Source organism: Xenopus laevis, chromosome 6S, assembly GCF_017654675.1.
Source record: "Xenopus laevis strain J_2021 chromosome 6S, Xenopus_laevis_v10.1, whole genome shotgun sequence".
Lineage (NCBI taxonomy): Eukaryota > Metazoa > Chordata > Amphibia > Anura > Pipidae > Xenopus > Xenopus laevis.
The window spans coordinates 25293326-25308761 of NC_054382.1; the positions used below are offsets into that span (position 1 = coordinate 25293326).

Below are 15436 nucleotides of genomic sequence, written 5' to 3' on the forward strand. Positions count from 1 at the left end.
TTCAGCTCAGATTCAAAAGCAACAGTTATGGCCCATGTGCCCCCCCTCAAGTCTCTGATTGGTTACTGTCTGGTAACCAGTCAGGGGAAACCAAGAGAGCTGCAGAGCAGGAAGTAATGTTCTGGCTATTATATTAGACATGCAGTCACTCCAGACTTCATACATTTTTGTAATTATATTGAAAACATTTTTTATTTTGCACAGCCTATCTATTTACTCAGTTTTTAATTTTATACTGAACAATTCCTTTAAAGGGAAACTGTCATGGGAAATTTTTCAAAATGAATCAGTTAATAGTGCTGCTCCAGCAGAATTCTGCACTGAAATCCATTTCTCAAAAGAGCAAACAGATTTTTTATATTCAATTTTGAAATCTGACATGGGACTAGACATATTGTCAATTGTCAATTTCCCAGCAGCCCCAAGTCATGTGACTTGTGCTCTGATAAACTTCAATCACTCTTTACTGCTGTACTGCAAGTTGGAGTGATATCACCCCCCACCCTTTCCCCCCAGCAGCCAAACAAAAGAACAATGGGAAGGTAACCAGATAGCAGCCCCCTAACACAAGATAACAGCTGCCTGGTAGATCTAGGAACAACACTCAATAGTCAAATCCCATGTCCCACTGAGACACATTCAGTTACATTGAGAAGGAAAAACAGCAGCCTGCCAGAAAGCATTTCTCTCCTAAAGTGCAGGCACAAGTCACATGACCAGGGGCAGCTGGGAAATTGACAGAATGTCTAGCCCCATGTCAGATTTCAAAATTGAATATAAAAAAATCTGTTTGCTCTTTTGAGAAATGGATTTCAGTGCAGAATTCTGCTGGAGTAGCACTATTAACTGATGCATTTGGAAAAAAACATGTTTTCCAATGACAGGATCCCTTTAAGGGAAATGCACTGGCTTATAGGGTGTTGTATAATGTGAGTTAACTACTAATAAGCCTTTATTTTACAGTGTGTGTATTTACAGTATATTGTTAGTTGTGCCCTAAGCTCAGGTAACCGACAGGAGCCCATAGCATGTGTATTAGTGCGAAAATAACATGGACAACTACTGGGGTAAATTTCAGAGGCACAGATCTTCATTAATGAAGGACTGTGGAGGCCTTGGTTCAATAAAGCAGCAGATGGAATATACGATGTAACATTTATGTCCTATTCTTTGGAGAGTTTAAGTTCTCCTTTAAGCTTAGAAAATATACAGTACTGCAAACACTATTTTCTATGCAAGATGTGTGTAGGAATTCTGGGGGTTATGGAGAGTTCTATACAGTAACACCATGGAAACTTTGCTGTTACTGGTCTGATGAAGAGATGATTGTCCCCCTAAAATGTTACACATTTTTCATAGTCTGTGGCTTATAAATAGGGATAACTCTGAGCAAGGGGTGTGTAGGTGACATCAGGGGGCAGGATGGTGATTCAGAGGGCAGGCTCATGACATGGTGAGGGTTTTTGACCAATTGCCTTGTAATTCAAGGAAAGTCCTGTCCAGATTTCCAAATTTGGAAAACCAGACCAGACATGTAGTTTTGACTTGAGCAGTGCTTATGAAAACCAGGCTGTCCAAGTCAAAACCCTACTAATAAATGTTCTAATAGCAGTACAGTTGAAAGAACAAGTGTATGTGGTTCCTATAACCTATTGATACAATGCGATTTTGTTTGTGGGAACTACTAGCTAAAAGGATGTTAGAGTAATTTGAATTCTGAATTAAATATAATAAAACTATCAGTTTTTGCTACAAGATTATATTTAGAAAAGTGCTTCTTTTGCAAACTCATACCACTGTGGTAGGACGTTGCAAAAGGTGAATATCCCCTTTGAGCAGTAAAACTGCTTAATTAGCACCTTGATGTATTAAGTATTTCTAGGCAGCAAATCCAAATGATCCAAAAAATCCAAGAACAGGTCTTGATTCAGCACAATGAAAAAATCCATTGCAGTAACCTTAACGTTTTAAACTGTGTGTACAAGGTTACAGGTGGTTACAGCTATGGCAGGAATAAACATTTAAAAACATATAATATTCTGTACTGAAAACTCAGATGCATGGTGTTGCACACTGCATACAACACAGATCAAGCAGACTAATCCCACTGCAACTGCACAGTTTATTAGTTTCTTACGGCGGGGACAAACAAACTGATGACTGCACATCACTTGGGAATACAAACTCCCGCAACAAAACTTGATTGCAGCCAGAAGCAAGTACACATGAACAATACAGAGAATAATATTCAGTACGCGAGATAATAAGTCAACTGCTGCTGAACTACAACTCTAAGACATTGGTTCTTAGGCCCCTTGGGACTACTCATGTGCATTACAGTCTAGAAGCAGTTTGATAGCTGAATATTAAAAAAATGTTCTTCTACATTTAGCCTAAAGTCATTATTTGTGTAGCTATCATAAGAATGGTTGATAGGCTAAATGATATCACATTTATTGAAGAGATAATGAAGCTTTCCAGCAAAACAAAATCCTTTTATCCACATAACTTTAAAGGAATTGTACAGTGTAAAAATAAAAACTGGGTAAATAGATAGGCTGTGCAAAATAAAAAATGTTTCTAATATAGTTAATTAGCCAAAAATGTAATGTATAAAGGCTGGAGTGACTGGATGTATAACATGTCAGTCAGACACTTATTCCTGCTTTTCAGCAGTTGAAAGAACAAGTGTATGTGGTTCCTATAACCTATTGATACAATGCGATTTTGTTTGTGGGAACTACTAGCTAAAAGGATGTTAGAGTAATTGGAATTCTGAATTAAATATAATAAAACTATCAGTTTTTTCTACAAGATTATATTTAGAAAAGTGCTTCTTTTGCAAACTCATACCACTGTGGTAGGACGTTGCAAAAGGTGAATATCCCCTTTGAGCAGTAAAACTGCTTAATTAGCACCTTGATGGATTAAGTATTTCTAGGCAGCAAATCCAAATGATCCAAAAAATCCAAGAACAGGTCTTGATTCAGCCCAATGAAAAAATCCATTGCAGTAACCTTAACGTTTTAAACTGTGTGTACAAGGTTACAGGTGGTTACAGCAATGGCAGGAATAAACATTTACAAACATATAATATTCTGTACTGAAAACTCAGATGCATGGTGTTGCACACTGCATACAACACAGATCAAGCAGGCTAATCCCACTGCAACTGCACAGTTTATTAGTTTCTTACGGCCGGGGACAAACAAACTGATGACTGCACATCACTTGGGAATACAAACTCCAGCAACAAAACTTGGTTGCAGCCAGAAGCAAGTACACATGAACAATACAGAGAATAATATTCAGTATGCGAGATAATAAGTCAACTGCTGCTGAACTACAACTCTAAGACATTGGTTCTTAGGCCCCTTGGGACTACTCATGTGCGTTACAGTCTAGAAGCAGTTTGAGAGCTGAATATTAAAAAAATGTTCTTCTAGATTTAGCCTAAAGTCATTATTTGTGTAGCTATCATAAGAATGGTTGATAGGCTAAATGATATCACATTTATTGAAGAGATAATGAAGCTTTCCAGCAAAACAAAATCCTTTTATCCACATAACTTTAAAGGAATTGTACAGTGTAAAAATAAAAACTGGGTAAATAGATAGGCTGTGCAAAATAAAAAATGTTTCTAATTTAGTTAATTAGCCAAAAATGTAATGTATAAAGGCTGGAGTGACTGGATGTATAACATGTCAGTCAGACACTTATTCCTGCTTTTTAGCTCTCTTTGTTTACACTGACTGGTTACCCTGGCTACCAGGCAGTAACCAATCAGAGACTTGAGGGGGGCCACATGGGTCATTTCTGTTGCTTTTGAATCTGAGCTGAATGCTGAGGGTCAATTACAAACTCACTGAACAGAAATTTACCATGTGGCCCCCCTTCAAGTCGCTGACTAACTCAGAGTTATAGAGCTGAAAAGCAGGAAGTTGGATTCTGGCTGTTTTATTAGACATCTGTTCACTCCAGCCTTTATATATTACATTTTTGGCTTACTAACTATATTAGATACATTTTTTATTTTTTTTCATAATTATAAAGCACTGACATATTCCACAATGTTCTAATAGCAGTACAGTTGAAAGAACAAGTGTATGTGGTTCCTATAACCTATTGATACAATGCGATTTTGTTTGTGGGAACTACTAGCTAAAAGGATGTTAGAGTAATTTGAATTCTGAATTAAATTTAATAAAACTATCAGTTTTTGCTACAAGATTATATTTAGAAAAGTGCTTCTTTTGCAAGCTCATACCACTGTGGTAGGACGTTGCAAAAGTTGAATATCCCCTTTGAGCAGTAAAACTGCTTAATTAGCACCTTGATGGATTAAGTATTTCTAGGCAGCAAATGTAAATGATCCAAAAAATCCAAGAACAGGTCTTGATTCAGCCCAATGAAAAAATCCATTGCAGTAACCTTAACGTTTTAAACTGGGTGTACAAGGTTACAGGTGGTTACAGCAATGGCAGGAATAAACATTTACAAACATATAATATTCTGTACTGAAAACTCAGATGCATGGTGTTGCACACTGCATACAACACAGATCAAGCACACTAATCCCACTGCAACTGCACAGTTTATTAAGTTTCTTACGGCGGGGACAAACAAACTGATGACTGCACATCACTTGGGAATACAAACTCCAGCAACAAAACTTGGTTGCAGCCAGAAGCAAGTACACATGAACAATACAGAGAATAATATTCAGTACGCGAGATAATAAGTCAACTGCTGCTGAACTACAACTCTAAGACATTGGTTCTTAGGCCCCTTGGGACTACTCATGTGCGTTACAGTCTAGAAGCAGTTTGAGAGCTGAATATTAAAAAAATGTTCTTCTACATTTAGCCTAAAGTCATTATTTGTGTAGCTATCATAAGAATGGTTGATAGGCTAAATGATATCACATTTATTGAAGAGATAGTGAAGCTTTCCAGCAAAACAAAATCCTTTTATCCACATAACTTTAAAGGAATTGTACAGTGTAAAAATAAAAACTGGGTAAATAGATAGGCTGTGCAAAATAAAAAAATGTTTCTAATATAGTTAATTAGCCAAAAATGTAATGTATAAAGGCTGGAGTGACTGGATGTATAACATGTCAGTCAGACACTTATTCCTGCTTTTCAGCAGTTGAAAGAACAAGTGTATGTGGTTCCTATAACCTATTGATACAATGCGATTTTGTTTGTGGGAACTACTAGCTAAAAGGATGTTAGAGTAATTGGAATTCTGAATTAAATTTAATAAAACTATCAGTTTTTGTTACAAGATTATATTTAGAAAAGTGCTTCTTTTGCAAACTCATACCACTGTGGTAGGACGTTGCAAAAGGTGAATATCCCCTTTGAGCAGTAAAACTGCTTAATTAGCACCTTGATGGATTAAGTATTTCTAGGCAGCAAATGTAAATGATCCAAAAAAATCCAAGAACAGGTCTTGATTCAGCCCAATGAAAAAATCCATTGCAGTAACCTTAACGTTTTAAACTGGGTGTACAAGGTTACAGGTGGTTACAGCAATGGCAGGAATAAACATTTACAAACATATAATATTCTGTACTGAAAACTCAGATGCATGGTGTTGCACACTGCATACAACACAGATCAAGCAGGCTAATCCCACTGCAACTGCACAGTTTATTAGTTTCTTACGGCGGGGACAAACAAACTGATGACTGCACATCACTTGGGAATACAAACTCCAGCAACAAAACTTGGTTGCAGCCAGAAGCAAGTACACATGAACAATACAGAGAATAATATTCAGTACGCGAGATAATAAGTCAACTGCTGCTGAACTACAACTCTAAGACATTGGTTCTTAGGCCCCTTGGGACTACTCATGTGCGTTACAGTCTAGAAGCAGTTTGAGAGCTGAATATTAAAAAATGTTCTTCTAGATTTAGCCTAAAGTCATTATTTGTGTAGCTATCATAAGAATGGTTGATAGGCTAAATGATATCACATTTATTGAAGAGATAATGAAGCTTTCCAGCAAAACAAAATCCTTTTATCCACATAACTTTAAAGGAATTGTACAGTGTAAAAATAAAAACTGGGTAAATAGATAGGCTGTGCAAAATAAAAAATGTTTCTAATATAGTTAATTAGCCAAAAATGTAATGTATAAAGGCTGGAGTGACTGGATGTATAACATGTCAGTCAGACACTTATTCCTGCTTTTTAGCTCTCTTTGTTTACACTGACTGGTTACCCTGGCTACCAGGCAGTAACCAATCAGAGACTTGAGGGGGGCCACATGGGTCATTTCTGTTGCTTTTGAATCTGAGCTGAATGCTGAGGGTCAATTACAAACTCACTGAACAGAAATTTACCATGTGGCCCCCCTTCAAGTCGCTGACTAACTCAGAGTTATAGAGCTGAAAAGCAGGAAGTTGGATTCTGGCTGTTTTATTAGACATCTGTTCACTCCAGCCTTTATATATTACATTTTTGGCTTACTAACTATATTAGATACATTTTTTATTTTTTTTCATAATTATAAAGCACTGACATATTCCACAATGTTCTAATAGCAGTACAGTTGAAAGAACAAGTGTATGTGGTTCCTATAACCTATTGATACAATGCGATTTTGTTTGTGGGAACTACTAGCTAAAAGGATGTTAGAGTAATTTGAATTCTGAATTAAATTTAATAAAACTATCAGTTTTTGCTACAAGATTATATTTAGAAAAGTGCTACCACTGTGGTAGGACGTTGCAAAAGTTGAATATCCCCTTTGAGCAGTAAAACTGCTTAATTAGCACCTTGATGGATTAAGTATTTCTAGGCAGCAAATGTAAATGATCCAAAAAATCCAAGAACAGGTCTTGATTCAGCCCAATGAAAAAATCCATTGCAGTAACCTTAACGTTTTAAACTGGGTGTACAAGGTTACAGGTGGTTACAGCAATGGCAGGAATAAACATTTACAAACATATAATATTCTGTACTGAAAACTCAGATGCATGGTGTTGCACACTGCATACAACACAGATCAAGCACACTAATGCAACTGCACAGTTTATTAAGTTTCTTACGGCGGGGACAAACAAACTGATGACTGCACATCACTTGGGAATACAAACTCCAGCAACAAAACTTGGTTGCAGCCAGAAGCAAGTACACATGAACAATACAGAGAATAATATTCAGTACGCGAGATAATAAGTCAACTGCTGCTGAACTACAACTCTAAGACATTGGTTCTTAGGCCCCTTGGGACTACTCATGTGCGTTACAGTCTAGAAGCAGTTTGAGAGCTGAATATTAAAAAAATGTTCTTCTACATTTAGCCTAAAGTCATTATTTGTGTAGCTATCATAAGAATGGTTGATAGGCTAAATGATATCACATTTATTGAAGAGATAATGAAGCTTTCCAGCAAAACAAAATCCTTTTATCCACATAACTTTAAAGGAATTGTACAGTGTAAAAATAAAAACTGGGTAAATAGATAGGCTGTGCAAAATAAAAAATGTTTCTAATATAGTTAATTAGCCAAAAATGTAATGTATAAAGGCTGGAGTGACTGGATGTATAACATGTCAGTCAGACACTTATTCCTGCTTTTCAGCAGTTGAAAGAACAAGTGTATGTGGTTCCTATAACCTATTGATACAATGCGATTTTGTTTGTGGGAACTACTAGCTAAAAGGATGTTAGAGTAATTGGAATTCTGAATTAAATTTAATAAAACTATCAGTTTTTGCTACAAGATTATATTTAGAAAAGTGCTTCTTTTGCAAACTCATACCACTGTGGTAGGACGTTGCAAAAGGTGAATATCCCCTTTGAGCAGTAAAACTGCTTAATTAGCACCTTGATGGATTAAGTATTTCTAGGCAGCAAATGTAAATGATCCAAAAAATCCAAGAACAGGTCTTGATTCAGCCCAATGAAAAAATCCATTGCAGTAACCTTAACGTTTTAAACTGGGTGTACAAGGTTACAGGTGGTTACAGCAATGGCAGGAATAAACATTTACAAACATATAATATTCTGTACTGAAAACTCAGATGCATGGTGTTGCACACTGCATACAACACAGATCAAGCAGGCTAATCCCACTGCAACTGCACAGTTTATTAGTTTCTTACGGCGGGGACAAACAAACTGATGACTGCACATCACTTGGGAATACAAACTCCAGCAACAAAACTTGGTTGCAGCCAGAAGCAAGTACACATGAACAATACAGAGAATAATATTCAGTATGCGAGATAATAAGTCAACTGCTGCTGAACTACAACTCTAAGACATTGGTTCTTAGGCCCCTTGGGACTACTCATGTGCGTTACAGTCTAGAAGCAGTTTGAGAGCTGAATATTAAAAAAATGTTCTTCTAGATTTAGCCTAAAGTCATTATTTGTGTAGCTATCATAAGAATGGTTGATAGGCTAAATGATATCACATTTATTGAAGAGATAATGAAGCTTTCCAGCAAAACAAAATCCTTTTATCCACATAACTTTAAAGGAATTGTACAGTGTAAAAATAAAAACTGGGTAAATAGATAGGCTGTGCAAAATAAAAAATGTTTCTAATTTAGTTAATTAGCCAAAAATGTAATGTATAAAGGCTGGAGTGACTGGATGTATAACATGTCAGTCAGACACTTATTCCTGCTTTTTAGCTCTCTTTGTTTACACTGACTGGTTACCCTGGCTACCAGGCAGTAACCAATCAGAGACTTGAGGGGGGCCACATGGGTCATTTCTGTTGCTTTTGAATCTGAGCTGAATGCTGAGGGTCAATTACAAACTCACTGAACAGAAATTTACCATGTGGCCCCCCTTCAAGTCGCTGACTAACTCAGAGTTATAGAGCTGAAAAGCAGGAAGTTGGATTCTGGCTGTTTTATTAGACATCTGTTCACTCCAGCCTTTATATATTACATTTTTGGCTTACTAACTATATTAGATACATTTTTTATTTTTTTTCATAATTATAAAGCACTGACATATTCCACAATGTTCTAATAGCAGTACAGTTGAAAGAACAAGTGTATGTGGTTCCTATAACCTATTGATACAATGCGATTTTGTTTGTGGGAACTACTAGCTAAAAGGATGTTAGAGTAATTTGAATTCTGAATTAAATTTAATAAAACTATCAGTTTTTGCTACAAGATTATATTTAGAAAAGTGCTTCTTTTGCAAGCTCATACCACTGTGGTAGGACGTTGCAAAAGTTGAATATCCCCTTTGAGCAGTAAAACTGCTTAATTAGCACCTTGATGGATTAAGTATTTCTAGGCAGCAAATGTAAATGATCCAAAAAATCCAAGAACAGGTCTTGATTCAGCCCAATGAAAAAATCCATTGCAGTAACCTTAACGTTTTAAACTGGGTGTACAAGGTTACAGGTGGTTACAGCAATGGCAGGAATAAACATTTACAAACATATAATATTCTGTACTGAAAACTCAGATGCATGGTGTTGCACACTGCATACAACACAGATCAAGCACACTAATCCCACTGCAACTGCACAGTTTATTAAGTTTCTTACGGCGGGGACAAACAAACTGATGACTGCACATCACTTGGGAATACAAACTCCAGCAACAAAACTTGGTTGCAGCCAGAAGCAAGTACACATGAACAATACAGAGAATAATATTCAGTACGCGAGATAATAAGTCAACTGCTGCTGAACTACAACTCTAAGACATTGGTTCTTAGGCCCCTTGGGACTACTCATGTGCGTTACAGTCTAGAAGCAGTTTGAGAGCTGAAAATTAAAAAAATGTTCTTCTACATTTAGCCTAAAGTCATTATTTGTGTAGCTATCATAAGAATGGTTGATAGGCTAAATGATATCACATTTATTGAAGAGATAATGAAGCTTTCCAGCAAAACAAAATCCTTTTATCCACATAACTTTAAAGGAATTGTACAGTGTAAAAATAAAAACTGGGTAAATAGATAGGCTGTGCAAAATAAAAAATGTTTCTAATATAGTTAATTAGCCAAAAATGTAATGTATAAAGGCTGGAGTGACTGGATGTATAACATGTCAGTCAGACACTTATTCCTGCTTTTCAGCAGTTGAAAGAACAAGTGTATGTGGTTCCTATAACCTATTGATACAATGCGATTTTGTTTGTGGGAACTACTAGCTAAAAGGATGTTAGAGTAATTGGAATTCTGAATTAAATATAATAAAACTATCAGTTTTTTCTACAAGATTATATTTAGAAAAGTGCTTCTTTTGCAAACTCATACCACTGTGGTAGGACGTTGCAAAAGGTGAATATCCCCTTTGAGCAGTAAAACTGCTTAATTAGCACCTTGATGGATTAAGTATTTCTAGGCAGCAAATCCAAATGATCCAAAAAATCCAAGAACAGGTCTTGATTCAGCCCAATGAAAAAATCCATTGCAGTAACCTTAACGTTTTAAACTGTGTGTACAAGGTTACAGGTGGTTACAGCAATGGCAGGAATAAACATTTACAAACATATAATATTCTGTACTGAAAACTCAGATGCATGGTGTTGCACACTGCATACAACACAGATCAAGCAGGCTAATCCCACTGCAACTGCACAGTTTATTAGTTTCTTACGGCGGGGACAAACAAACTGATGACTGCACATCACTTGGGAATACAAACTCCAGCAACAAAACTTGGTTGCAGCCAGAAGCAAGTACACATGAACAATACAGAGAATAATATTCAGTACGCGAGATAATAAGTCAACTGCTGCTGAACTACAACTCTAAGACATTGGTTCTTAGGCCCCTTGGGACTACTCATGTGCGTTACAGTCTAGAAGCAGTTTGAGAGCTGAATATTAAAAAAATGTTCTTCTAGATTTAGCCTAAAGTCATTATTTGTGTAGCTATCATAAGAATGGTTGATAGGCTAAATGATATCACATTTATTGAAGAGATAATGAAGCTTTCCAGCAAAACAAAATCCTTTTATCCACATAACTTTAAAGGAATTGTACAGTGTAAAAATAAAAACTGGGTAAATAGATAGGCTGTGCAAAATAAAAAATGTTTCTAATTTAGTTAATTAGCCAAAAATGTAATGTATAAAGGCTGGAGTGACTGGATGTATAACATGTCAGTCAGACACTTATTCCTGCTTTTTAGCTCTCTTTGTTTACACTGACTGGTTACCCTGGCTACCAGGCAGTAACCAATCAGAGACTTGAGGGGGGCCACATGGGTCATTTCTGTTGCTTTTGAATCTGAGCTGAATGCTGAGGGTCAATTACAAACTCACTGAACAGAAATTTACCATGTGGCCCCCCTTCAAGTCGCTGACTAACTCAGAGTTATAGAGCTGAAAAGCAGGAAGTTGGATTCTGGCTGTTTTATTAGACATCTGTTCACTCCAGCCTTTATATATTACATTTTTGGCTTACTAACTATATTAGATACATTTTTTATTTTTTTTCATAATTATAAAGCACTGACATATTCCACAATGTTCTAATAGCAGTACAGTTGAAAGAACAAGTGTATGTGGTTCCTATAACCTATTGATACAATGCGATTTTGTTTGTGGGAACTACTAGCTAAAAGGATGTTAGAGTAATTTGAATTCTGAATTAAATTTAATAAAACTATCAGTTTTTGCTACAAGATTATATTTAGAAAAGTGCTTCTTTTGCAAGCTCATACCACTGTGGTAGGACGTTGCAAAAGTTGAATATCCCCTTTGAGCAGTAAAACTGCTTAATTAGCACCTTGATGGATTAAGTATTTCTAGGCAGCAAATGTAAATGATCCAAAAAATCCAAGAACAGGTCTTGATTCAGCCCAATGAAAAAATCCATTGCAGTAACCTTAACGTTTTAAACTGGGTGTACAAGGTTACAGGTGGTTACAGCAATGGCAGGAATAAACATTTACAAACATATAATATTCTGTACTGAAAACTCAGATGCATGGTGTTGCACACTGCATACAACACAGATCAAGCACACTAATCCCACTGCAACTGCACAGTTTATTAAGTTTCTTACGGCGGGGACAAACAAACTGATGACTGCACATCACTTGGGAATACAAACTCCAGCAACAAAACTTGGTTGCAGCCAGAAGCAAGTACACATGAACAATACAGAGAATAATATTCAGTACGCGAGATAATAAGTCAACTGCTGCTGAACTACAACTCTAAGACATTGGTTCTTAGGCCCCTTGGGACTACTCATGTGCGTTACAGTCTAGAAGCAGTTTGAGAGCTGAATATTAAAAAAATGTTCTTCTACATTTAGCCTAAAGTCATTATTTGTGTAGCTATCATAAGAATGGTTGATAGGCTAAATGATATCACATTTATTGAAGAGATAGTGAAGCTTTCCAGCAAAACAAAATCCTTTATCCACATAACTTTAAAGGAATTGTACAGTGTAAAAATAAAAACTGGGTAAATAGATAGGCTGTGCAAAATAAAAAAATGTTTCTAATATAGTTAATTAGCCAAAATGTAATGTATAAAGGCTGGAGTGACTGGATGTATAACATGTCAGTCAGACACTTATTCCTGCTTTTCAGCAGTTGAAAGAACAAGTGTATGTGGTTCCTATAACCTATTGATACAATGCGATTTTGTTTGTGGGAACTACTAGCTAAAAGGATGTTAGAGTAATTGGAATTCTGAATTAAATTTAATAAAACTATCAGTTTTTGTTACAAGATTATATTTAGAAAAGTGCTTCTTTTGCAAACTCATACCACTGTGGTAGGACGTTGCAAAAGGTGAATATCCCCTTTGAGCAGTAAAACTGCTTAATTAGCACCTTGATGGATTAAGTATTTCTAGGCAGCAAATGTAAATGATCCAAAAAATCCAAGAACAGGTCTTGATTCAGCCCAATGAAAAAATCCATTGCAGTAACCTTAACGTTTTAAACTGGGTGTACAAGGTTACAGGTGGTTACAGCAATGGCAGGAATAAACATTTACAAACATATAATATTCTGTACTGAAAACTCAGATGCATGGTGTTGCACACTGCATACAACACAGATCAAGCAGGCTAATCCCACTGCAACTGCACAGTTTATTAGTTTCTTACGGCGGGGACAAACAAACTGATGACTGCACATCACTTGGGAATACAAACTCCAGCAACAAAACTTGGTTGCAGCCAGAAGCAAGTACACATGAACAATACAGAGAATAATATTCAGTACGCGAGATAATAAGTCAACTGCTGCTGAACTACAACTCTAAGACATTGGTTCTTAGGCCCCTTGGGACTACTCATGTGCGTTACAGTCTAGAAGCAGTTTGAGAGCTGAATATTAAAAAAATGTTCTTCTAGATTTAGCCTAAAGTCATTATTTGTGTAGCTATCATAAGAATGGTTGATAGGCTAAATGATATCACATTTATTGAAGAGATAATGAAGCTTTCCAGCAAAACAAAATCCTTTTTATCCACATAACTTTAAAGGAATTGTACAGTGTAAAAATAAAAACTGGGTAAATAGATAGGCTGTGCAAAATAAAAAATGTTTCTAATATAGTTAATTAGCCAAAAATGTAATGTATAAAGGCTGGAGTGACTGGATGTATAACATGTCAGTCAGACACTTATTCCTGCTTTTTAGCTCTCTTTGTTTACACTGACTGGTTACCCTGGCTACCAGGCAGTAACCAATCAGAGACTTGAGGGGGCCACATGGGTCATTTCTGTTGCTTTTGAATCTGAGCTGAATGCTGAGGGTCAATTACAAACTCACTGAACAGAAATTTACCATGCGGCCCCCCTTCAAGTCGCTGACTAACTCAGAGTTATAGAGCTGAAAAGCAGGAAGTTGGATTCTGGCTGTTTTATTAGACATCTGTTCACTCCAGCCTTTATATATTACATTTTTGGCTTACTAACTATATTAGATACATTTTTTATTTTTTTTCATAATTATAAAGCACTGACATATTCCACAATGTTCTAATAGCAGTACAGTTGAAAGAACAAGTGTATGTGGTTCCTATAACCTATTGATACAATGCGATTTTGTTTGTGGGAACTACTAGCTAAAAGGATGTTAGAGCAATTTGAATTCTGAATTAAATATAATAAAACTATCAGTTTTTGCTACAAGATTATATTTAGAAAAGTGCTTCTTTTGCAAGCTCATACCACTGTGGTAGGACGTTGCAAAAGTTGAATATCCCCTTTGAGCAGTAAAACTGCTTAATTAGCACCTTGATGGATTAAGTATTTCTAGGCAGCAAATGTAAATGATCCAAAAAATCCAAGAACAGGTCTTGATTCAGCCCAATGAAAAAATCCATTGCAGTAACCTTAACGTTTTAAACTGGGTGTACAAGGTTACAGGTGGTTACAGCAATGGCAGGAATAAACATTTACAAACATATAATATTCTGTACTGAAAACTCAGATGCATGGTGTTGCACACTGCATACAACACAGATCAAGCACACTAATCCCACTGCAACTGCACAGTTTATTAAGTTTCTTACGGCGGGGACAAACAAACTGATGACTGCACATCACTTGGGAATACAAACTCCAGCAACAAAACTTGGTTGCAGCCAGAAGCAAGTACACATGAACAATACAGAGAATAATATTCAGTACGCGAGATAATAAGTCAACTGCTGCTGAACTACAACTCTAAGACATTGGTTCTTAGGCCCCTTGGGACTACTCATGTGCGTTACAGTCTAGAAGCAGTTTGAGAGCTGAATATTAAAAAAATGTTCTTCTACATTTAGCCTAAAGTCATTATTTGTGTAGCTATCATAAGAATGGTTGATAGGCTAAATGATATCACATTTATTGAAGAGATAGTGAAGCTTTCCAGCAAAACAAAATCCTTTTATCCACATAACTTTAAAGGAATTGTACAGTGTAAAAATAAAAACTGGGTAAATAGATAGGCTGTGCAAAATAAAAAAATGTTTCTAATATAGTTAATTAGCCAAAAATGTAATGTATAAAGGCTGGAGTGACTGGATGTATAACATGTCAGTCAGACACTTATTCCTGCTTTTCAGCAGTTGAAAGAACAAGTGTATGTGGTTCCTATAACCTATTGATACAATGCGATTTTGTTTGTGGGAACTACTAGCTAAAAGGATGTTAGAGTAATTGGAATTCTGAATTAAATTTAATAAAACTATCAGTTTTTGTTACAAGATTATATTTAGAAAAGTGCTTCTTTTGCAAACTCATACCACTGTGGTAGGACGTTGCAAAAGGTGAATATCCCCTTTGAGCAGTAAAACTGCTTAATTAGCACCTTGATGGATTAAGTATTTCTAGGCAGCAAATGTAAATGATCCAAAAAAATCCAAGAACAGGTCTTGATTCAGCCCAATGAAAAAATCCATTGCAGTAACCTTAACGTTTTAAACTGGGTGTACAAGGTTACAGGTGGTTACAGCAATGGCAGGAATAAACATTTACAAACAT

At 36.1% G+C, this 15436-nt stretch overlaps 1 protein-coding gene across 2 annotated transcripts in view; it reads right to left on the reverse strand.

Annotated features, from left to right (window-relative positions):
- Positions 1-15436, reverse strand: part of calcr.S (calcitonin receptor S homeolog) — a 161279-nt gene that overhangs the window by 22027 nt on the left and 123816 nt on the right. The gene's annotated exons all lie outside the window — the stretch shown is intronic.